General features: G+C 47.0%; 1 protein-coding gene across 3 annotated transcripts in view; it reads right to left on the bottom strand.

Moving 5' to 3' along the window:
* Window positions 1–25,385, bottom strand: part of EEPD1 (endonuclease/exonuclease/phosphatase family domain containing 1) — a 240,787-nt gene that overhangs the window by 191,436 nt on the left and 23,966 nt on the right. Inside the window, exons 1-3 of one of the 3 annotated variants that reach the window (XM_078440577.2) lie at window positions 20,517–20,785; window positions 19,831–19,975; window positions 3,818–3,950 (exon numbers count right to left, since the gene is read on the bottom strand). The gene's annotated coding sequence lies outside the window, so the exon portion shown is untranslated. Of the gene's footprint in view, window positions 1–3,817; window positions 3,951–19,830; window positions 19,976–20,516; window positions 20,786–25,385 lie in introns of those variants that run through there. The other 2 variants (XM_078440574.2, XM_078440579.2) reach the window with 2 other exon arrangements.

The following is a 25,385-nucleotide window of genomic DNA, read 5'->3' as shown; positions in this document are numbered from 1 at the left end:
TGCCCAATACTAATTGCCAGGGTTGCCTTCACACGGCCTCTAATAGCTGCATTCTTCTTGCTGGATTGGGCCTTCTGGCCATGTTAGAGGTAGGCTGTGGCAGGCTGTGCCCTGATAGGGTGCTCCTGAGGCTGGGAAACTTGCAGCTGGTGACCATGGACATCAATTCCCTCTTCTGTAAAATGGGGATAACTACAGCGTCCACTTTGCTGTGCAGCTAGGACAAGACTATGGATGCACATAAGAGGCACTCAGTAAATAACCATTTTTATTTGTTTCTCCAAGATGTGTGGGCCCAGCCGTACCAGCACATAGAGTTGTCCTTGAATCTCCAAGGACTAGCGGGTCCCTGGGACCAGACTCCATTTTTAGTGATAATTGGATGCTTGTTATCACCTAAGATCTGACTTAACAGCTATTTAACACTTTAGCAAGAAGAAAAGCAAGCAGCTGTGTCTTGATGACAGTCAGATGGCCAACACATCAAAATTCGTTGGCATGACCCAGTACTTTACCTACAGGCAAGTTTTAAAGACCTCATCTTATTTAAACAGTTCCATTAAAATGTTTTTCTCTCAATTTCTATGAAGAGGCAGGGGAAAAAAAGATACTATGTATTTTCTCCTAGCATTTTTACTTAATGGGTGAGGTCACACTTAAAAGCAGCTTCCACATGTTCGGCAACATTCAGGGACAGTCTGGTCGATGGAAAGGAGTAATGTTCCCACTTAAGAGGTGGGAGCCAGTGACTGGGTCAGTAATATTCCACTGGCTTCCCTGAGAAACCTAACAGGGACTGTGGCAGGAATGAAGGAAGAGGGGCGCATAGAAGGGAGCAGAACCAGGCGACTGCCCTGTGGGGAACCAATTGCCTTGGACTTATCCACAGCCTCTGTGCTGTGAGTCCTCCCTATGAAACCTGGGGTACATGGGTCTAGAAATGGACCAAAGTTGGAGGAATATCACAGCCAGGCTGATGGAGATGTGGAATTAGGGAGGGTGGAATCAGATGGATCTGCTCTTGGTAGTTACTGCTTTTGGCAAATTGTTCAATCTATCTGAGCCTTGAGTTCTTTATCTGAGCCTTGAGTTCTTCACTTGCAGAGTGGGGGAAACAAACATCCCCCTCTTATGACTGGAGGCGAGATTAAATGAGGTAACGCGTATGGCACAGCAGTGGGGACTGGGGTCCAGGGGATCTCGATAGTGGTGCTTTCTTCTTACAACACAGATGTCCCATGGGACCCATCTGCCTCCAAGACCTGAGGAATGATCCCAAATCCCCACCCTGCCTATTACCAATGGAGGGTTTCAGTGAAGCCCTAGGCATCATTTTTCCTGCTTCCACTCCATTATGCTTTCCTTAGTTATTAAATCTAACCCAGATGTGGAACTCAGCTTGACACACACCACACGTGCACACACACACACACACACACACACACACACACAAACACACACACACACTTGCCATCCCTCAAAGCCACCTGGGTGGTCCAGTGGTACTGATACCTTGGGGATATGGAGATTTACAGCAGAAAAACACAGTAATCTGAAACCACCTATAGACAGCCTGGTTTGTTGGGCTTTTTGTCTTTCAGACATTTCTGCCCATCTTCCTCTCCCCTTCCCTCTACCCCCCCACCTACAGGAGTAGTGGCTCCCACCACCTCTTGGGGGCCTTCTCCCAACTCAGGCCCACGGCTCTCACCTTCCACTTCCAAAAGCTCATTGAGTTATTTTCCTAAAGATGTGTGACTCTTTCCCAGAGTCTTCTGGGAGCAGCTGGTAGAGTGATTTATCTATTTTGCTCTGCAATCTCCTGCACTAGCATCTGATGGCAGGTATCAGCACTCTATCCTCCTCCTGGAGTACAGGGCCTATGTTCGTCTCCACTACCTCCATCTTCCCAGGGCCCCACACCGCTCCTGGCACAGAACATGCCCTGGATAGACACAACCTAATAGGCTGATGGCATAAATCATTTTATGATGCAAATTAGGTAACCAGTCTTTCTATAACAGTGGCATCCCCGTCACCTCCACCATCACAGGTCAGGATGTTACTACCACTTTGGGCCACGCTGAACTGATCTGGGTTATAATTCCAGTTCACTTATTGCCTGCTGTTTGACCTTGGCCAAGTCACTACCCCAACCTGAGCCTCAATTTCATGATCTTTTAAATGGAAGTGATGATAGCTATACCCAGAGCCAAATTTACTGTGAAGCTAATGAAGGTAAATCTATAGGTAGTAGCCCTCACTTCTATATAAATACCTGCTTTTGTACCTAATTTTTGTGTTGGTAAATTTGTGTTCATTTTCTACAAGGGCTCCCCAAATTGTATACAACTTGGGCACCATGAACCTGGCTCTTGGTTGATGTGAGACAGTGAAATGCACGTCAGTGCTCATCCTAGAGGGCTCCAGGATCGGAAGCCTTGTGACAAGAGAGCCAGAAGTATGGAACGTGTCTTACAGGCACCCCTCGCCCACTGACAGGCTCCTGCAAACTTGGGCAAACTTCTAAAGGGCCTGAGTCCAGCTTCTCTCAGGCAGACACTGACTCACCCTTTTCCGGGGGGTATCGGGAGAGGAATCTCTGGACTCCTACAGGTGACCTGACAGCCTCCCACTAGCCTCTAAGCCAGCTCCGCTTTGCTCAAACCCCTGTCTATTCCCTTCTGGAGGCCATGGTGGAGCCAAAGGGGAGCAAGTGTTCCAGCCGGTGTCCCCCACCTTCCCCAGCTCAACAAAGGCCCTGTTGCAGCCACTTGAGACACCGCATTACTGTAATTTATTCCTGCATTCCATTTCCTGACCCTCAGGTACACAGAATTGGATTATGGATGAATCATCATCCTTGGTTCCTGACATTCTCTTGTTTTGGTCCGCGTCTGACCTCCTATTGGAACTTCCTTGGGCTTTTGGTTTTACTTTTTAATGTAATAAGGACTGAAAAACCATCACTCAGAACAAAAGCTAGGACCATGACAGAAACCTACAGTCTGCTCTGTGTGCCCCAGGCCCACCTGTGTTTTCAAACACTGAAGTCCAGTCCCATAGCACATCCGGCTCCAGGCCTCTGCTGTCCCTCTCACCATCTCAGAGCCACCCCAGGGAAGCTGGGTGAGATGTAGTGGTACAGGGCTGGCCCGGGTCCAATCAGCCAGACCAGACAGGGCTCCCTTCTCATGGAGGAAGGAGAGTGGCTGGGATTGTACATCCAGAAACTTCTATTCACCTTTGATGAACCCAAGAGTCTCCCCCTCAGGACCGTTGACTGTGTCTGACATCGAGTGGGCTTACTGACTGGATGGAACAAGGTCCAGGAATTCTGTGTTCCCTGGAAGGTTGGCCACTGATATTAGTTTTCCATGTAAGGGCAGCAGTTGCTCTGAGAGAGCTTACAGCCAACAGCCCATGATGGTGACCCCAAGCCACCTGATCTAGCTGGAGGCTCAGCAACCACAAGCCAGATGAGCCACATTCTAATCCTTCCCCCTCTCTGTCTACCCCAAGACATACTAATTCCTTTAGAATAAATCAAAATGGGGGGCGCCTGGGTGGCTCAGTTGGTTAAGCGTCTGACTTCAGCTCAGGTCATGATCCCACAGTTCATGGGTTCGAGCCCCACGTCAGGCTTTGTGCTGACAGCTCAGAGCCTGGAGCCTGTTTCCGATTCTGTGTCTCCCTCTCTCTCTGCCCCTTCCTCACTCTCACTCTGTCTCTCTCAAAAATAAATAAATAAACATTAAAAAAAAATTTTTTAGAATAAATCAAAATGGGAAGGAAGATTTTCCCAAGTACACCTTACCTGCTTGAAAATCCCTCAGATTTCTTCACTTTTGGAATACCTTGTTTTCCCCTCCCTCAGTACCGCCTGTATTAAAAGCCTTCTCTTGATAACAGAGAGCTTTCAGGTTGATCTTCAACCTAAGGTAGATTTCCTAAACAAAGGCAAAAAGAAGCAGATCAGTGTGGTTTATTTAATCGAAACTTTATAAAGTCTCATTGTGTGGTCCCTTTGGGTCTAGGCACGGAACAATTAAGTAGTGGTATCGCACATTGCTGCAACCAGGGCAGGCTTGATGTCAAAATACAGGCGGTCAAAATACAAAATCGATTATTTCCTCTCCAAAGGGCCTTTTTTGCAGGTTGTTCTCAGCCTAGAAGAAGCATAAGTCTAAAGACAAGAAAATTCTTCCCAGAGACACAGTACAACTCAGACAGATGGGGTGGTCAGGGCAGGCGAGCATCACAGAGCACGGGGCCATCTCGGGGTTCTGGGCAGCCCACCCTGCAGAGCCCACATCTCAACATCTACATCTGCACAGACCTGTGCAGTAGCACGGAGCAACCAGGAGAGCAGAGCTCCTGAACATAGGGCCTAGAAACATGAAATTTGAGCAGTTGTAGCTAGAAAGAAGGAGACCCCTTTCCTTATTATTATATTTGAAGCCCTAGCAGAAGGGGTGAGCCATCCAGAAGAGACTGGAGGGCGACAGGAAGTGTGTGGTACAGATCAATAGAGAATGACAGAAGACATCATCAACTGGAAGGGACCGAAGCATTCAGCTCAATCTGGCTATGGTTTCACCAGCTATTAGTGTGACAGGCTTGGAAGGAAATATGGGGGATACACCCTATATTTATTTGTCCTTGGTGCATTCTCACTGAAGTTAATCATTCAATAGTTTATTCTGTAGCATGTGACTGGCTACAGGGGTGTAACTTAATCAGGGCTCTTCCATATACAGGTTTGCCTAATTTGAAAGCCCGTTTCCAATCTGGGCAGGGAAGTCTCGGGAGCTGTGATGGGTAAATGGGAAACAGGGTCATCTGCGGTTGACATGTGAATGCAGGTGACACGAGCAGGGAATGCCTACCTGTTGGGATTTCTCTGGAGCCAATATGCTGCCAGCCGCTCCAGACAAACCACTGTCACTGGGGCTTCTGCATGGCCACGAGTGAAAGGGAGAAGTAGATTTTGAACAATGAATAATTTATTTTCCAGGTCAACTTTGGGATGCCAGTAATTTCATTTCCAGGACCATCTGCCTACAGCAGAGGGTGGCTTGCTGTGGGGGAGGGGATCTGTGCCCCATCTGGAGAGGAATGTCCTGCAGACAGCTGACAGTCTGCATTGGGGAATATTTATGGCATCTGCACAAGTGAATGCCCATTTGTATTTGCATTCAAGGAAAGGATAGTAATAGATGCTTAATGAAACTCAAGTGGTATTAGAGCATGAGGCTCACGTTAAGTAGGTAACCTCAAGCTAATGAGCCTTATTAGTACAGAACAACAGCAGTAGCAGCCACAGAAAGGTGGGCAGTGAGGGCATCAATGGTGGGGAAAGAAAGAGTACTTTTCGTTACAGCTGCATTTTTATGTGAACAGTTAAATGTGACGTGGAAACGTGAATAGGATATGACTGAAAAGCAAACCGGTTCATAGAAGAACCATGTGGAGAATTTTGCAAAAGAATTTTTAAATTAATGTTTGTATTAGTCTCCTATCCCTGCTCTAACAAATTACCACAAATGCAGGGGCTTAACCAACACAAATGTATTTTACAGTTTTAGAAGTCACAGGTCTGAGATGGTGCTTAAAGTCAAGGTATCAGCGGGGCTGCGTTCCTTCTGGAGGCTCAAGGGGAGAATGCCTTTCCTTACCTTTTCCAGGTTCTAGTGATGGGTTTGTGGTCCCTTCCCCCATCTTCAAACCCAGCTGGGTGGTATCTTCAAGTCAATCTCTATTTCTCTCTCTCTCCCTCCACCACACCCCTCTGCTTCCATCACTATACCTCTGCCTCATCCTTGCAATGACTTTATAATTACAATGGGCCCACACAGATAATCCAAAATAATCTCTCCATCTCTCCATGATTCCCTTATTTGCATCTGCCAAGACCCTCTTACCAGGGAAGGTAACAAACATATTCCCAGGTTCAGGGAATTAGGATGTGAACAACCGTGGGGGGTGAAAGCATTATTCTACCACGACATTGTGTTGTAAATGGTGAATCTTAAAAAATAACTTATTTTGTAATAATTTTAGGCTTATAGAAACCTAAGGTAGTACAGGGTAGTACAGGGTAGTGAGCCTTTTTTTTTTTTTCCAGAAATGGGTAAGCCTAGTATTTTTTTTAATATTTTTTAAAATTTACATCCAAATTAGTTAGCATATAGTGCAACAGTGATTTTAGGAGTAGATTCCTTAATGCCCCTTACCCATTTAGTCCATCCCCCCTCCCACAACCCCTCCAGCAACCCTCAGTTTGTTCCCCATATTTATGAGTCTCTTCTGTATTGTCCCCCTCCCTGTTTTTATATTCCTTTTGTTTCCCTTCCCTTATGTTCATCTGTTTTGTCTCTTAAAGTCCTCATATGAGTGAAGTCATATGATTTTTTTCTTTCTCTGACTAATTTCACTTAGCATAATACCCTCCAGTTCCATCCAGGTCGTCTCAAATGGCAAGATTTCATTCTTTTTGATTGCTAATACTCCATTGTATATATATATACTACACCTTCATTATCCATTCATCCATCAATGGACATTTGGGCTCTTTCCATACTTTGGCTATTGTTGATAGTGCTGCTATAAACATAGGGGTGCATGTGTCCCTTCGAAACAGCACACCTGTATCCCGTGGATAAATGCCTAGTAGTGCAATTGCTGGATCCTAGGGTAGTTCTACTTTTGTTTTTTTGAGGAATCTCCATACTGTTTTCCAGAGTGGCTGCACCAGCTTGCATCCCCACCAACAATGCAAAAGAGATCCTCTTTCTCTGCATCCTCACCAACATCTGTTGTTGCCTGAGTTGTTAATGTTAGCCATTGCCATTCTGACAGGTGAGAGGTGGTATCTCATGGTGGTTTTGATTTGTATTTCCCTGATGATGAGTGGTGTGGACATTTTTTCATGTGTCGGTTGGCCATCTGGATGTCTTCTTGGAGAAGTGTCTATTCATGTATTTTGCCCATTGAATGGGCTTTTGCCCATTTCTTCACTGGATTATTTGTTTTTTGGGTGTTGAGTTTGATAAGTTCTTTATAGATTTTGGATATGAACCCTTTATCTGATATGTCCTTTGCAAATATCTTCTCCCATTCTGTCGGTTGCCTTTTTGTTTCGCTGATTGTTTCCTTCACTGTGCAGAAGCTTTTTATTTTGATGAGGTCCCAGTAGTTCATTTTTGCTTTTGTTTCCCTTGCCTCCGGAGATGTGTTGAGTGAGAAGTTGCTGCGGGCAAGATCAAAGGGGTTTTTGCCTGATTTCTCCTCGATAATTTTGATGGCTTCCTGTCTTACATTCATCCATTTTGAGTTTATTTTCGTGTATGGTGTAAGAAAGTGGTCCAGGTTCATTCTTCTGAATGTTGCTGTCCAGTTTTCCCAGCACCACTTGCTGAAGAGACTGTCTTTATTCCATTGGCTATTCTTTCCTGCTTTGTCAAAGATTAGTTGGCCATACGTTTGTGGGTCCATTTCTGGGTTCTCTATTCTGTTCCATTGGTCTGGGTGTCTGCTCTTGTGCCAAGTGAGCCTTTTGAAAACAGTGTTTTCATCTCTGTTCAGGTTGTACACATGTTTTTGCATTGAAAATTATTTGCAAACAAATGAGCCATCTATGAAAGTGCTTTGTGTTCTTTGGAGGGAAAAAAAGTGCTGTTTAGTGCAAGGCATTTGTGATACCCTGCTGCCTTCAGAGGAAAACCACACAGTGTTCCTTGATGGGAGTTTCCAGTCTCTTCCATCCCTGGGAACTTCTTGGGGCTGGTTCCTCAAAAGACAGGACCCAGACCTCATGACCATTATTGCCCCATGCAGACAGATAAAGTTAAGATGACTTCTCTCTACCTGTTGGAAAGCACATTCCACTCAGAAAGTCCTTCTCAGTGTCACCTACTTCCTGTTTCCTTCAATTGTTTCTTTGGATGCTTCTAGGCATTTGCCTACTTGTAACTGGCTGGGCAAGTGGTACCTGGGAAGCTTTGCCAGGTAGTTTGCCTGAGTCATCTGTGCCTGTGTGGTGAGATCTTCAGGGATGCTTCGTGGGAGTCTTAGGGACACTGTGATCCCTTCACCAGCTCCTGCTTAAGAATCTTCCCCTGCTACAGATTCTGGCTCTGGAATAGAACTAACCCTGATGGTGATGGGAGGCTGGTAATGGGCATGATGGCTTCCAAACCCAGGTGTGCATCAGGATCACTTGGTGTGCTTCGCAGGAAATACACCACAAGATGACTCTGGAACATCTTGTTGCTCAAGAAAGCAAGGGAGGCACCTGGGTGATTCGGTCGGTTAAATGACCAACTTAGGCTCAGGTCATGGTCTCATGGTTCGTGGGTTCAAGCCCCACGTCAGGCTCTGTCCTGACAGCTCAGAGCCTGGAGCCTGCTTCGGATTCTGTGTCTCCCTCTCTTTCCGCTCCTCCCCCACTCATTCTCTGTCTCTGTCTCAAAACTAAATAAAACATTAAAGAAAATTAAATTAAAAAATCAAGGAATTAAAGAGTGATGGGAACATATCAAAAGGACACAGGGACCAGACTGAAAGCTGAATCTGGGACAATTTGAACATCGCAATAAATAGTGATAGTAATGGATTATAAGCCACTGAATAAATGAATAAAAAAGCTGCCCCTAGTCCATACTGATTTGTATAATTAGCTAAACAAGTAAATAATCAGAGAAGGCTCTTGCTTATACATATATATATATATATATATATATATATATATATATGTATGTGTGTATACACACACACACACACACACACACACACACACACACCCCATGCCAGAGATTTACCTGCTAAAATGCTGCCTCAATAGATCTAGACTGGGGCCCAGGCAGAGCAGTTATAGAAGGACCTGAAGTATTTGTTGTGTCATTAACTCGTCATCTGTTGAAACCTGTGTGTCAGGTGATATACAAGACAGGAAACCAAAGGGCAAAAACGTCCTGCTCTCCTGGAGCTCAGGGCAGAGGTGCTACTTAGACATCTAAACAATCCCCTGGGAGGTGGGTTCTGGGGTCTCGGAGCCCCGAAGAATGAAGAGGACTTTGCCAGGTGGAGGAGGAGAAAAGGGCATTCAAGACCTAGGGAAAAGCAAAGGTGTGGAGGAGGGCAGGGCGCGAGGGTGATCTTATCACGCAGGCAGTGAGTGTACCACAGGATTGCGACAGTGGAGGGCGAGAGCAGTTCGCACAGACTCTGGAGCACACGCCCTGAGCCAGGCAGTGGCTTGGGCACGTTTCGTCTACGGAGCCCTGGAATCTTCACCACAGCCACACTTGACACGGAAGGACACAACAGAGCGAGACTGAGGGACTTGCTGAAGGTCACACTGCTGGCACTCTGGAGCACACACTTTTAACCCTTTGCTGGGCTTTAAATCCTTGCTTTTCAACTGACCAGCGGTCTTGGTTTCCCCTGGGAACTTAGTAGACGTGCAGAATCTCAGAACACCTGCACTTCAACTTGATCCCCAGGATAGTCACACGCACCTTGAAGTCTGAAAAGTGTCAGTGTAGGTAGGTCTCTCTGATGTCTGCTAGAAGGATGGACCTAGATAGGGACAGTGGGCAGGGAGTTGGCAAGACCAGGTGGAGGTCTGTCATGGTGCTCTTATGAGGGGGGAAGGGGCCTGGTGGCACTGACACGGTGCTAAACTGGTCTCCCCCACACGGGCTTTCTCTCCACATCGTGACTGTAAGTTCCCGCGGTGCTGTCTCCAGCAGATCTATCATGGCGATGTCCATCCATCAAGTCAACAGATGTAGGCCGACTCAGCGTTCTGTGGATGGATCACTGACTCCAGACTTGAAGCCATGAGATTGCCCACGGCTTCGCACGCTTTCTGCAATTCCTTCATCTGAGCGCTGACCTCACATCCACAGGGATAGCTGCCCTCCTGCTGGCCTGTCCAGTCACTTCCTGGGCTCAGCCTCTTCCTGCTGCCTCAGTCATTCCAGTGGCAGGTGTGAGCCATGAAGGCGATACTTAGTGGCAGGAGGGAAGCGAGTGTGGGAGCCCACACAGTGACCAGGCCATCCACTCCCTACAGATGGCTGGAACATCACTCATCACTGAATAAAGAAAACCCTATGGCCATTGTCACTGTCCTCATTGTAGGAAAAAAAAAAAAAAAAAGTATCCCAAAGCAGCAGTAACTATTATAGAACTGTGGATTTTCTGTTGTGGGAGCTTTGTCCAACCAAGAAAGCTAGATATGGATGTATGTCAAATGGTGTAATTTCTCTGAGTTTCCACAATCACTGGTGACTTCCACATTATTAAGAACTCATTATTAACCCCCAAGTGACCTCAGTTCTGGGCTTTCATTCTTGGCTGTGGGGCTGCTGGTGTTTTTGCCCGGCAGTTTGCCCTGATGGATGCTGTTCTGCATTTCTTTTCCCTGGTTAGGATTTAAACTGAGGATTTGAGTGTGAACTAAAATGTATTTCCATTAAAGGCATTTCTATTGCCATGGGGGAAATAACTCCAAGACATTCTGATATTCCCATGACTCAATCATAATTAATATTAATAATAATTACTAACGTTTATTGATGTTCCCTCCCTAAAAATTTCTGCTGTCATTAACTTACCCCAAATTCCCTAGGAAACAGGAGAGACCTGGTTCTTTTCCCTTTAGCACTCTTGAGCACAGGCACTGTTTCTCATCTCACAATCTCACTGGCCAAGTGGTTAGCTCAATGAGTGAACACTCTGGCTGCTTTCAACCCAAAAAATCCTGTATCTAAGAAAACAGACTGTGGAGCAAGCAGAGAGAGAGCTCCAGGGCAGCACTGACCACTGGCCCATCCACACACTCTTTCTGTTATATGGATGGAGAGGGGGAGCCAGCAGAAGGGAAAGAAACCACTGAAGCAATAAGATACTATTGCAAAGCTCTCTGTGAATTAGGAGATGGTAATTTTGCAGAATAATGGATAACCAGGTTTCTCAATATCAAAACCACTGAAAAGATGAGCATCTCCAAGACAGTCAGGTGACATCCCAGGGTAGAGATTTGGTGAGACTAGGGAAGGAGGGTGTGGTGAGCCATGACTGGGGGTGTGTGTTTAGCTGTGCCCTGGCCCAATTCATTCATATTCCCGAACCCCCTGCCCAGCCTTGACCACTGGGGCCCTACCCCCTAGCCACAGGAGCCCAACAGGGCTAACTTTTCTGCCCCACCCTCTCCCTTTTTTCTAGTGCAGCCCTTGTCAATCATCCAAGTCCATGAGCAACACCAGCCTTCAGTCTCCAGGGTTCCTTTCCCTCTTAGTGACCCCATTAGAACTCCACCACCGTGGAGCCCAGATAACCTACTCTTGACCTCTCTGTGGCTCCTTCTCCTTATCTGGAAATGGGATAAATTTTAACTGGAAGAATATGTTGAAGGCACTTTGCTTAGTGCTTCAGAGCATTAAATAGCCAAGCCTGGAATTCTTGTTGTGCTGTCATTCATACCCCGCCCTCTCAGCGTAGGCCACAGGCAAGGACAGGAAGGGCAGCGGGAACCTGCCTGATTTCACAAAGAGCTTGGTTCAAGAATGCCGAGCCAGGGTGAGTAGGTGGAGGGAAATGACGTCTGGCCCTTCCCGGGTGAAGGTGCCCTTTGCCTTTGGGAAAAAACTGTTTAATTTGGGGAGGATCCCAAACAAAGGAGGCTCCAGAACAAGAGAGGTGGGGTTCGAGAGCAAAGGCAACTGCCCACCAGCCAAGCTTCCTTCCACGGTGGAGTGGACACAGGCTCCCCAGGTGCTGGGGTGACAAGGGCGTCCAGCCAGTCTCTCCCTGCCTCATCTCAGATGGCAAAAATTAGCATCCCCCTCTGTGTTCTCTGTGGTCTCCTGACAAAAGTTAAAACAAACTGCGATCCACAAAAACTTAGTGTTTGGCACTATTATTAGTGAGTTAAATCATTAGCTTAAGGGTGAAAATGCCGTGCCAGTGTGCAGAGTAGATATTCTACCACCTTCTACAGGAAGTGAAATCCCACTGTGTGTCAGAAGAGTCAGTTAGGAAAGGAAAGGCTCAGTGTGTTCCAGGGAAACGCAGGTGCGGGGAGCACTGTTCGCGATCCACAAGAACCGTCACACGGGGGGCACGGCGCAAGCTTCCCAACCCGCCTGTGCCAGGGACTTTGCCACAATGCAGGACTCCTGTCTCAGGAGGACAAGAGAAAGTGTTCTGGCCTTAAGCCTTGCCAGGTGGGAATGACCTTTACTGTGTGAGCTTGGAAGGAATCTGCCCCAGACACTTTTGTTTTGCATGGTTTTACAATAATCTTAAAGTGTTCTTTAGGGTTTGAAATCCTCTCTGGGCTCTGGAACAGCAGGGGGTTGTAGGTGGGGTGGGTTGTTAATGGTATTTCTGAAAGGAGAATCTCCAGCCCTTGGTAGTTGACAGTTGGTCTCCCAGTAGTCAGATTCTTATTGCTGGAAACCTAGACCTAGGCCTTGAAGTCCACTTGACGTTGGAGAACATCCCCTGAATAATGCCATGGCTGGCACTCAAGTGCTTTAAGGATGGATGGGCCTTAGGTTCCAGATTTCAAAGAGGATTCTAGGCACCAACAGCATTCAAAAGCAAGTGGGAGGAAGGGAAGGGGGTCCCATTTACAGAGCACTTTATGGACAAGGTGCTGTAAACTTGTCTTTATTCCTCACGTGAACACCCTGAGACAGGGCTTAGAGTGTCCCTTTCAGCCAAGGCCTCACTTTGATGAGGTAAACTTGCCCAGTGTCCCAGGGCTTGCAGTCAGTTGCCAGACTCTAAAACCCCTATCCTATGCCCTATATCACAATGGCTCCTGTACTAATGTTCCCCATCAAGGGACTCCACAGGGGTTGGCTAACAATCCATCATCATACTGTGGCATACCACTTGTCCCACCCTGCAAGTTTTGTGTCTAGCCCTGTAAGGGGCTGAATTGTGTCCCCTGCAAAAGACATGTCCAATCCTTACCCCTGGTGCCTGCGAATGTGACCTTATTTGGAAATGGGGTCTTTGCAGGGGTAATTAAGTCAAGGATCTTGAAATAAGATGTTTCTGGACTTAGAGCGAGCCCTAAAGCCAATGACTGGTATCCTTATAAGAGAAAAGGAAGGGAGAACTAACTCACAGAGACACGGGGAGCAGGCCACATGAAGATGAAGTCAGAGATGGCAGTGACATGGCTACAAGCCAAGGGATGCCAACAATCGCCAGCAGCTACCAGAAGGTGAAGAAAGGCATGACGTAGATCCTCCCTCAGAGCCTCCGAGAGAAATAAACCCTGCTCACCTGACTTCAGACCTGTAGCCTCCAGCACTGTGAGAGAATCAATTTCTGTTGGTCTAAGCCACGTGTGTTGCAGTAACTTGTTAGGGCCGCCCCAGGGCACGGGTACAGGCTGATCTCTGTAGTGGGAGGTGTTTAAGCCATTTCTTATGTAATGTGACTGCATGTTCCTTCTAGATGCTGACCTGGACCTGTGCTAGCTCCACTGAGCCTCTCACTCACTCCATAAGGTGGGTGCCATTATTACTGTGTTCATTTTCTGGAAAGAAACAGACATAAGTCATCAGGCCCCAGCTGAGCTGGTGCCTAGTGGGTCAAACTCTGATCCAGGCAGTGAAGTCCCATGCCCCACACCCCCAGACGGTGATGAGTCGGGGGTGGGTAACGCCTGCCTGGGGCACAGAGGACATGGAGGAGGCTCAGCCCTGGTTCCAGGGTTGGCCCAGAGCTGCACGGGACCACTGGTGGCACCCAAGGCTTACCCTCTGCTCCCTCCCCACTTAGTGGACCAGGGAGGAACAGTACTTTCCCTAAGGAACCCACCTCCACCTGACAGTCTGTGAGCACATCCGGCTGCTCGTTCCTTGTGTCCCGGAAGTGCCCAGGGAGTGGGGTTTCCTCCCTCTGGAGCAGCTGCAAAGACTCCAGACCAAGGCGCCTCTCCTGCCCTTCCCCCCAGGTTTATCCAGCGAGGATTTATATGAGCAGAAGACCCCACAAATGCAACCTACAAAGTCCGCTATCCCTTATAGTGATTCCTGAAGGCCCAAAGCTCTGAAAACCCAAACTTTGATGTTTCCAATTTGGTAGCAAAAACCTGACCTAAATTCATATGCAACTCTTTATGATCTATATCTATCCCCCTTGGCTGAATATTTCACTGGAGAAGTATTAGTAGGATTCATTTCAGGGCACTGCCCCAGATGCCACCAAGTATTAGGTAAGACAGGACATATGCACTACGATTTCTTTATAAAATCAGGAAAGGCTGAATTTTCAACTTCTGGTTTTGAAACATATCTGGTCCGAGAACTTCAGGTTAGAGTTTGGGGTCTTCTTCCGTTTCCTCCAGGCCTGTCCTCTGCCTAAGAGGGGTGAGACACGTGAGGGACAGAGAACAAACCCAGTTTCTCACTTCCAACGGAGGGGGTGAGTGTAGACATGTTTCATTCTTAGAAAAAGGTTTAATTTGAAGTTAAGGTTGCATTAAGGAAGAAAAGTAGAATTTATCAAGTCGAAGAGACCTGGGTGCAAACTCAAGGTTAAAAGTTCCTGACTCTATTGCACCTATGCGATAATGTGCAAAACATCTGTAAAATGGGAACATTGCACCCACCATGCAGGGCTCTGTGGGTGGGAGTATTAAAGAAGTAGGGTGAAGGAAAAGCACAGTGACTCCATAAACACATCCCCTCCTTCATAAAACTCCTCCACGAGGGTGCCTGTGTGGTTCAGTTGGTTGAGTGTCCAACTCTTGGACTCTTGATTTTGGCTCAGGTCATGATCTCACAGTTTGTGAGTTTGAGCCCCACATTGGGCTCTGCGCTGACAGTGCAGAGCCTGCTTGGGATTCTCTCTCTCTCTCTCTCTCTGCCCCTCCCCTCTTTCTCGCTCTCTCTCAAAATAAATAAACTTTAGAAATTCCTCCTCTAAAGCTGGCCAAAGTGTAAATTCTCAGAAAGAAAGTAATATTCTTTCCAATTCTTAGCTACAGGTATTTGACACTTGTAACCAAGAGATTAGTCTCATGGTGTCATAATCAGACTTTGTTTGCCAAGTGCCTTCCAATAAATTATCACAGGACTTTAGGGGCTCTGCCAGCCTGGGGTGTATACCCCAGCACATCTGGGGACAGAGACCAAGGGCAGTGAAGGCCACCCCAAGGCTTGCACTTGACTAATGTGTTCCATTATTAAAGGAGGTATCTATTTTTTTTCAATATATGAAGTTTATTGTCAAATTGGTTTCCATACAACACCCAGTGCTCATCCCAAAAGGTGCCCTCCTCAATACCCATCCCCCTCCCTCCCCTCCCTCCCACCCCCCATCAGCCCTCAGTTTGTTCTCAGTTTTTAAGAGTCTCTTATGCTTTGGCTCTCTCCCACTATAAGGAGATATCTATTTTAAATATCCTTTCCACAGGCTTGAGCCCCCAGGAGACTCTGGAGAAGGCAATTTCCAAAGGACAGGGAGTGTAACATTAAAAGACGCTGGAGATTTGCAGGGTGAACTTTCACAGGAGCTACTCCTCTGACACAGAGAGAGGGCCTAGGAAATCATGCTGGAGAGAACAAAAGATCTAGAATACACATTTTCTTTTATTCAGCCAGTTTCTTCTTGTTTTATTTGAAAATACAGGGTCTTTTCCCAGATTTATATTATTGTCACTAAACCAATGGTCTCATCAAGCTAACCCATAAAAGATATGTGGGGTCTTTAATTGTCCAAGGGCTGGCAGGAAGCAAAGGTGAGGAACCTCCCCCCCACTCCTCCCGCCTCCACTCCAGGCCCCTGCCCTGCCCGATGATACACTGCACTTCACATTTCATGAGGCCGTGAACTTAACCTTGAGGACCTGTGCTCTGGGAGAGGGGAGATTCCATTTATATTTTATCCTGAGAGATATGGGCTGCCTACAAGTCTTGAAGTAACTTCAGGACCAGGACCACTATTTTTATTCCCCTGGTTTTCAAAGGGGGAGGTGAAGCTTCCTGATGCTTATTTATCTTCACAAGGGAATGCTGCAGCCAAGTTATACATCGGTCAGTTTTGGACAATGATGGAAGGAAAAAGAACACTCTTACAAGCCAACAGTGCTAGCTCTCCCTTTTTCCTTCTGCCCCTCGTACCTGAGGGTAACAGGTGTTCACACTTAGGAGTCTCCTGTCCTAGAAGGGTGTGCTAGAATCTCCTGGCGGGCCAAGAGGATGACAGGGAGAGGGTTGTGTAGTTTGGGCAGAAATCTGCTTACAGTAGTGACTTTCAGATGACCTTCCCTCCCCCTGAGAATCACCAAGCACTGGGACAATTCATTCCTTAATTCCTTCACACTTTCATTCATCCAGCAACTTTTTGGCCCACAGCACAGACACAGCTCCTTTTACTACCATGGTTTTGCACAGGCTGCTTAAAAGGGCTTTTATTTGGGGTGCCTGGGTGGCTCAGTCAGTTAAGTGTCTGACTTTGGCTCAGGCCGACTTCGGCTCAGGTCATGATCTCACAGTTTGTGAGCTTGAGCCCAGCATTGGGGTCTGTGCTGAGAGTATGAAGCCTGCTTTGGATTCTCTGTCTCCCTCTCTCTCTCTGCCCTTCCCTCTCTCATGCTCGTTTTCTCTCTCTCTCTCTCTCTCTTTTCTCTCTCTCTCAAAATAGATACATTTAAAAAAAAAAGGGGGGGGGGCTGATGTTCATTCTTTAAAACCCAGAATCAAATGTCACCCTGTCAAATGTTTTCTGCTTCTTCCCTCTCACCTCCAAATGCCCTGAACAAAGCAGTTCTCTACTATGTTGATTATTCTAAATCTAAAATTGATTCATTTTTCCGCCTTTCTAGTCCTGCAGCCAGTGAACTCCTGGGGGGAAATGGATCACTCTGTCTTATTAGCCTCTGTATGCCCAGCCCCTCATCGGAGCCTAGCAGAAGGCGCTCAGTAGATATCACTCCGTGAATGATTTAATGAAGCATTTTTCAGGGCAAACATTTTCTAAGTGTGATCAATTAAAATGCACGTGTCGGGGTGGGGAGCAAGGACTGACCGCTCACATGACAAACTCCGCTGAGCGAACTTGGTCCTGGGATTTCTTTAACCAGGTGCCAGGAGGATGTGCAGGGAGGTGCCATTGAGCAGGAGTAGCGGATACTGCAGTGCCCTGCCAGCAGCCCCTCATCCCCTCCTACTGGTTCCGTGTGCCCACGTCACTCCTGAACTTGGCTCTCTCATCCCTGTGACCCTTTTCAGAGAACTGCCCTTGGGTTTCAGGAGCTGGCTGGGCACCCGGGGCAGGGCACTGGGAGCACCCCTCCAGGGTGACTGCCAGCACCTGACTGTTGTGGGTGGTTGTGAATGCTCAGCTCCCTCGCCTGAAGGGAAAATTCCAAGATTCAACTCAGTTCTAGAGCTTTCTGCAGGATCAGGATCAAGTTGGGGCTAGGAATTTGCCTGAAACTGACCTCTTACCGGCTTCCTCTCTATTCTCCATCCTGTCCTTTCCTCCTTCCCACCTCCCTCACCAGCACTCCCTTAACAAATAAAGAGCTGCAGCTGGGGTGGGGCCTTTCTTCTGTGCCTCAGCTTTGAGGTTTGTAAAATGGAGACTAAACTGTATCTATTTTTATTGTGAGGATTCAATGAAGTGATCCTTGTAAAACCCAACACAGAGCATGACACTTAGCAAGCATTTTAGCAACAGAACTCTCACGTTGTAGCTAGCACCCTGGCACCCCCCATCCCCCCCCCCCCCCACACACACACAAAAGGCTGCATTTTCCACTTCCCACCCTAGTAGGTTGATGTAGCTGAGTAAGTCCAGGCCTGTTGGATTTGAGCAGAAGTGCTGAATGCCGTGTGCAGGTAATGTCCCAATGTCGGGCTGGCTGGAATGTGGGGGTGACAGTGGGAATTGGCACAGCCAGCCTTGACAGTGAGGTAGAAGCAGCTCGCAGAACAAAGGGGCCCAGGACCTGGACACCCCTGAGCCACCCTATGGCCTGAAACCACCTACTCAGACAGTTACACCAGAGAGAAACTTCTGGTTTACGACATTGTATTCGCATAGGGGCCTCTTTATAACAGGGGCCAAACCTGTGCCTTTACTTCCACGGTCTCCCGGTGGAATGATTACTTGAGGAGAAAACTCTGAAATGTCTCCTAAAATAGCCCACTCCAGCACTGGAAAGAGGAGACTCTTGCTTACCTGCACCATTTCTCTCCCTTCCCTCACTTTGTCTCTCTTTTTGCATGAAGATGGGATAAGAACAGGAAGGTATGTTATAAGAGAGAAAATTAAGAAATGACAGCTCTAAAGAGGAGGTAACTTTAAGTTTTCACTTGAGCTGGTAGAAATAAAGGGAAAGTAGACAGGGGTGGGTAGACCCTGCCCAGAAAACAATTGTACACATGTGCTAATTCTAGAACGCTTCTCTGCTGCCCTTTCCCTCACTTCCAAAGCTCATCAACAGCAGCGGAATGAACCTGTCACGTTCCTCCCACAGAGCCCGTCTCTGATGCAATGGCAGTTGGAGACCCTGTTGCCGATGCTGCAACACTTTGTAATTTTGTATAAAAGTCATGCAGTGATTGCTGCAATTTTTCCAAAAGTGAAAATACTCAGAAGAGATTTGTTTATTTAATTAGCGACTTGACACCACTACTCAGTTCACGGTGTTTACTTGGTCACTGCTACTGCCCAGGGGCAAGTTGGTGTCCTGAGGCATAGAATATGGACATTCTTTTTATTTAGAAGGGCCTGAGGCACAGGCAAGGAGGCATTGAGGAGGAAAGATGGCTTTCTGGCTTGGTCCACCCTCTAGGGCCAAGCTGTTCAACTTTAGCACTGCTGACATTTCTGATTGGGTAATTCTTTGCCCTGGGGGCTGTCCTGTGCACTGCAGGATGTTTAGCAGTCTCCCTGGCTTCTACCCAGTAGACACCACTAACACTACCACCTTCCCAGATGTGAAAACAGAAAATGTCTCCAGACATCACCAAATGTCCACTGGGATGTAGGTGCAAATTCACCCCTTGTTCCCGACCACTGATCTAGGGTCTGGCTAGGGAGAAAGGCAGTAGAAGCAGCCCCTGAAGTTGTGTTTTTAGTTTGGTTTTTGTTTTCCCTAAAAACATCTCCAAACAGTTAGGACTGGGGAACAAACAATTATGGGCCCAACTGATAGAGTGAAGCCCAAAGGGTAGCAACCATTCTCTGATCTTTAACAGAAGTCCAAAACATAGACTATCCCCCAGAGACCACTTGGAGGCCTGCAAGCAAGGGCAGTGAACATGCCTGAAAGGAAAAGAGCAACGGAAGAAGAAAAAAGCAGATGCCCGATAGTACCTGATTTCAGTCAATAATGGCTGTCTCATTCCTTTACTGCCAGTGACTGATCTATGGATGCCATATGATCCTGGGAAAGATATTCTTCCCTGACAATAGGTAGCTGGGGACGAAGACCCCTTTCTGCTCTTCTCTCCCCATCCCATCCAATGCAAGGATAGAATTGTGGAGCTGCAGCAGCCATTTTGCAACCAAGAGACAACAACCAGAGGTCAGAGTCTATTGAAAACCTATGGAAAGAGTCCACATGGTGATATGGTTGAGCCAATGAACCAACTTTAGGACCATCTACCTTTAAGCTTCTTGTCAAGTAAACAGTATATGTCCCTATGACTTAAGCTAGGGTTAGCTGGGTTTTCTGTCATTTACAACCAAAGACATTACTAATCAATGGAAATGTTTTCAACTAAAATTAATAGGATATCCAACTAAAAATAATAATAATAAAGGCAGAAGGTATTTTCTCACCTAACAGGAGGTCCTGAGGTAGGTAGTTGGTCTGGTGGCTGTGCAATGTCAGAGTCCTGAGTTGACTTCTATGTGACTCTCCTGGCCTTTCTGTCATGGTCACAATATTCCTGACACAGCTCCAAATGTCATGTCCACATTCAAACTGCGTTTAAGACAAGAAAGAAAGAGGCTTATCCCTCTCTTTTTATCAGGAGAAAAAAAAAATTCCCCTCAAGCTCCTAGTAAACTATCCCATGGTCTAATTGACCCAAACCGGACCACATACAAAGATGATCTGCGAGAGTGAGCATTTGGCATTTTAAGTCTCTGTCATGGGAGGTGGGTTCTTCCAGAAAGGTCTCTTCCAGAGAAGGATTGTTGGGTCAGCAGACAACAGCTCTGCCACAAAATAATTGCTCATATTATACACCCTATGATCAGAATGTATTTCCCTATTGAGGCTTCTTGTCCCATTGCATCCCTAACTGTCCTCAAAGTGGGTTGACCCAACTTCCACATAACAGCAGAAGAGAGAACTAGAGCCAATCAGTTCAGTTCTGATGGTCTTTCTCCCTGACACGTGATATTGCATTGAAGACTGTTGCCCTGACACCAGCACTGCCCAGCCCTGCTGAGAAGCCCCATTGCTGTCTGGGAAGCCTGTCCAGGATGCACTGGTTCTCTTAGGGAGGACAATCACATACCTTAAACACTAAGCCAACCAAAGGTGCTCCAGTGGCTGCTCCCTAGGTCAGCTCCACGTGCTTGACCCCCTCCCAGGCCCAGAGTTGGTTCCAAGTTACCTGGCACACAGAGCCGCATGTCCCCTTCCTCTAAATGAACTCTCCTGGGGCACCTGGGTGGTTCAGTTGGTTAAGCATCTGACTCTTGATTTTGGCTCACGTCATGATCTCAGTGTCATGAGATCGAGCCCTGCATCGGGCTCCTCGGTGACCGTAGAACATGCTTAAGATTCTCTCTCTCTGCCTCTCTGCCCCTCCTCTGCTCGTGTGCCCTGAAGGAAAGAATAAAACATGCTCAACCTCTAGCAGGGCCTCCCCTCTGATACAATCCACTGATACATAAACAAATATGGCTCCAGAATGTAATCCTGGCCAGAGGTACCCCCTCTACAAAGGCACCTGCTACATCAGATCACAGCCCCCTGTAGATTTCCTGTAGGTCTGGCCTGTATCCTCCTGTGTAGTTCTCTTTCCTGCCCTGCCCTGGAGTCCAGAACAGTCTTCTGATCCATTCAAGACTGGCCCTTCTGAAAACTGAGGCCTTGAGTGTGCTCTCACTCCCCTGCTAGGACATCTGGAAGCTTGTGTTTGTTTTCAGAAACTGCTGCCTGATAGCTTTTTCATTGACAATGGGGACCAATTTGACATTATACATAATCCTGGATTACTGACTTGGTTAATATTTCATGATGTCTATTAGTCTTTACATTTATAGAAACATAGAAACATGGGCCATAAAAAATTAAAGCTTTAATTGCTTTGCTTTGGGTTTCCTTTTTTTTTTTTTAAGTTTATTTACTTATTTTGAGAGAGAAAGAGAGAGAGAGAAAGCAAGAGTGGGAGACGGGCAGAGAGACAGGGAGAGAGAATCCTGAGCAGGCCCTATGCTGTCGGTGCAGAGCCCAACACGGGGCTGGATCTCACGAACTGTGAGATCATGACCTGAGCTGAAACCAAGAGTAAGACGCTCAACTGACTGAGCCACACAGGCGCCCTCCCTTTTTTTTTTTTTCCTTTTTAATTTTTTATGGTTGAGAATTTTTCTCTTGGCTGAGCTGTTTTCCAAATTTGGGACCCGAGTTACTCAAAAAAATCGGGGACTTTGGAGATACAGACTGAGGACAGGCAGCGGTGACGCTCTGGAGTAAAGGGATGATTCAACATACTGTTTTTCTCTTGCCACAAGGACAATTGCACACCAGGAAACCAAGGTTGAATCTGTCATTGTGGAATTTCAGACCTGAGGACAGCCCAACACTAGAGACCATGAAAAAGGACCCTTGGATAGCCTGGCCCTGTGCACTGGCTCCTGGGGCCAGGACCCTTTGGGTTCTTCTGCATTGATCAGGCATTTCAGATGTCTTAAGGCCACAGGCCTCAAACGTACAAGACATGGAGTAGCCTAACAGGTTAGTGCAGCCCCTGGGAGTCCCCTGGGGGACTCACCTTTGCAGCTGGGCTTCCTGGGCCAACAGATTCAGGGCTTGCTCAGTGCCGCTGTTGTCTTGAGAAATAAATATTTGGTCTTTGATGTTTTGTACCTCTATCATGTATGTAACTGCGCCTCTTTATTTGGGGGGCTGGGGTGTGCCTGTATTTGACTTGGCCATTTCAAACAAATTAACTTCATTCTCTTAGCTTGGTCTCCCTGGGGGTGAACTGTCATATGAGATTGGCAATCGTGAGGATTTGCAAAGTGGAGGCTTCGGTTTCGTTTTCTGAAAACATGGACCTGGGAGGTGGGGGTGGGGGGCGGGAGGCTGCTGTTCAGGGAAGAACAGGTACATTCTGCCCTGGTAGAAAGGCCCGGAAATCAGCCTCAAAGGTTAAGTGACCGGAAGCACAGATGTGGGAGGCAGAAGGCATGTGTTTGTGTACATGGCAGAGAGATGTGTGACCTTCTATCCTAATAGAACAACTTTCCCAAGGAAATCACCCAATCTCTAAAGTAATTGCTAATTAGACAAAAGCGCAGTGTTCTCCAAAGCCTACTTGAATTACAGCTGTGACATAATAGATTCTTAGGGGAAAACAATTGTTTTATGTCCCTTCAATTTAAACTATGGAAATTACTTCATTGAAAAGAGAACATTTCTTCTTAACGTCTATATTAAGCAAAGCTTTACCAAACCAGATTTACAGCGAGATAATACTTTTAACTGTGTAACATATAAGACTCATCATGGGTTGTCACAGATTTAGGACACCAGCCATCCAGTGCTGTGAAAGTTTCTGCGAGGACAGTACAGCATATGGAGCCTAGGCAAACCAGACATTTCGTCTCAAGGATTAATGTCTTTTTAAGCCCCATCAGATTTGCACGACATGCTCAAATTTAACTGCTTTTCTATGTTAGCGTTTAGTATTCCATAAAACTCAAAAACCCCGGCTACACCTAATACAGGCAGCTTATGTCAGTATGCCACCCTAAAAAATACCATTATTTACTTTCATGATGTCTGGGACATCCTTTCATGTGAAAAAGAAGTGGAAACACAGCTTTAGAACATCAGCATCTCACTTCTCGGTTAGTTCGATTTCTCTCATCCGCTGAACTCCTCGAGGTATGCAAAGCAAGTCGATCCTTTAAATGGGCTCTACGCAGGAATTTGCTGGAATCGTGGGGAGCCAAACACGGCAACGTTACTTATTGTGAAAATGAAGGAGACAAGCAGAAGAAAACACATTTTGGATTATTGAAGAGCTGAATTTTGCTCCCACCAGGCAGCATGCTATGGCACCGGATTTTGTTATTGTGACACAGATGGGTCTCTGAAACATTTTTTAATAGAACATTTATAGAACAGGAGACCAGAGACAGTCTCTGCCATGGAACGGGGAGTTAGGCAAATGGTCGGCCTTGCACAATCGTTGGGGCCTAGCTATGGCCTCCCAGGAACATTATCAAGAGAAGTGAGGGAACACAGACGTGGCACTTGCAAAACCAGATCAAGATAGCTGTCCCCTTACATGCACTGAGTACTGTGGTGAGCACACCTGTGGAAGGAAGGCTGGGGGCATGGGCCTGTCAGGGAGGATGACTGATGAAGAGGGCTGGCCATGCCCTGGGGACTCAGGCCATGGGTGCAAAGGGACAAACACACTGCTTTAGAAGGAGATGCAAAGCCTTCAAATCCAAGATGATATAGTAAACAACCACCACCATCAAGCTGGCCACAGCTGCAAGTTTCAACAGATCCACAAAACCAAAGGACATCGGTATGTTCAACTTACTTCCTCTTTCTACTTTCCTCTTAATGCTCACAGGACTCGGGCCCTGGTCGACAAGGGTACAAACAGACCCTCTTCTATCTCTTCTGGTGGATCTTCAGCCCTGACGGGATTCCCAAGACAAACCTCCAGTGCTCAAAATGAGAGCCAGCTGGGGCACCCGGGTGGCTCAGTCGGTTAAGCATCCAGCTTTGGCTCAGGTCATGATCTCATAGTTCATGAGTTCGAGCGCCACATTGAACAGAGCGCTCTCTGTTGTCAGCACAGAGCTCGCTTCCGATCCTCTGTCTCCCTCTCTGTCTGTCCCTACCCCACTCACGTGCTCGCTCTCTCTCAAAACTAAATACACATTAAAAAAAAAAAAAATGAGAGCGAGCCATTTAGAAGAGTAACTCCATCTTCACTGTTATTTGGAAATACTGCATCAAGGGTTAAGTGAACAACACACAAATACACACTCGCACCCACAGGCACCCAGAAAAGACAAGACTGAGCTAGGTCAACTAGTTATTCTACAAGTGCTTATCAGCAGAAGGCCAAAAACAACAGCAAAGAAAATGATTTTACTCCTGGAGCTGGCGAAGTGAAGTCTCCCTACTGTTTGAGTTTCCAATGTGTGGACCGACAGAAGTGGTCATGTTTCCATACTATTACTGAACCTTACATGAGTCTTCCCCCACGGTTCTTTTCTTCAGTATCGGTGTTTGTACTGCCGAGCGATTCACTTAGAAGATCATGAAATTTCACAGGAACAGGCAGAAGTTCACTCAGAAACACATTCACAGCGTGTCTGTGGCACAAACAGCAAGAGAACGTCGGCATCTGCCGAAAAAGGGAAACAAAAACCAGGCCACTTACTTTCCATGAATCCTTTTGGACTCTATGTCTCCATGGCTTCCGAAAAGTCAGGCCCAAAAGGCCAAAATCGTTTCTGCAAAGGGGCTGAGGATGGTTTGTTGTGCTGAGGGAAGATACAGGAAGCCTGTGCTGAGGAACCCACCCACGTCACACCAGCAAGCGGGGACCTCGCTCCCGGGGCCCTTTGGCTGTGCTGAGGAGGACCGCCCTTTGCAGCCATGCTCAGTGGACTCGAGGTTACAGCAGGATGAAGAACCCCTTAAAAATGTTAACTCTTCAGTGGTCAAAGAATCTGGGCTCAGATCAGCTGGTATGGCCAAGGTCATGACTGCACAAGCCTGTTCCCCTAGCTGAGCACATGGCCACCTCCGCTCCTGTCCACTTCCACATCTGGAGCCTGGGGCTGCCCTACAAAGGACCACAGACCGTGTACTGAGAGTGGAGATAGAGGAGGAGGAGAAGGGGGAAAAGAAGAGGAGGGAGAGAATGAAGATGAAGGGAAAAGAGGAGGGTGAAGGGAGAGAAAACCAGACATTATGTGCCTCCCGATGCAAGAATACACTGCCATCTAATGTCTTGCCAAAAGGATTAGAAACAAGCCTAATGAAACCTCTGATTTCAGCTGCCAAATCCCAGGAAATACACAGCACAGAGGAACACGTTGAATTGTACCATGAATAGGCAGCCAGCAAGATCCAGACTATGAGAAACTCTGCAGGTTAAATGTTCCTCTGCTTTAGA

The sequence above is a fragment of the Panthera onca genome, chromosome A2, assembly GCF_046562875.1.
Source record: "Panthera onca isolate mPanOnc1 chromosome A2, mPanOnc1 haplotype 2, whole genome shotgun sequence".
NCBI lineage: Eukaryota > Metazoa > Chordata > Mammalia > Carnivora > Felidae > Panthera > Panthera onca.
The sequence above is the reverse complement of the archived record's forward strand: the minus strand, read 5'-3'. Positions and strand labels throughout refer to the sequence as shown.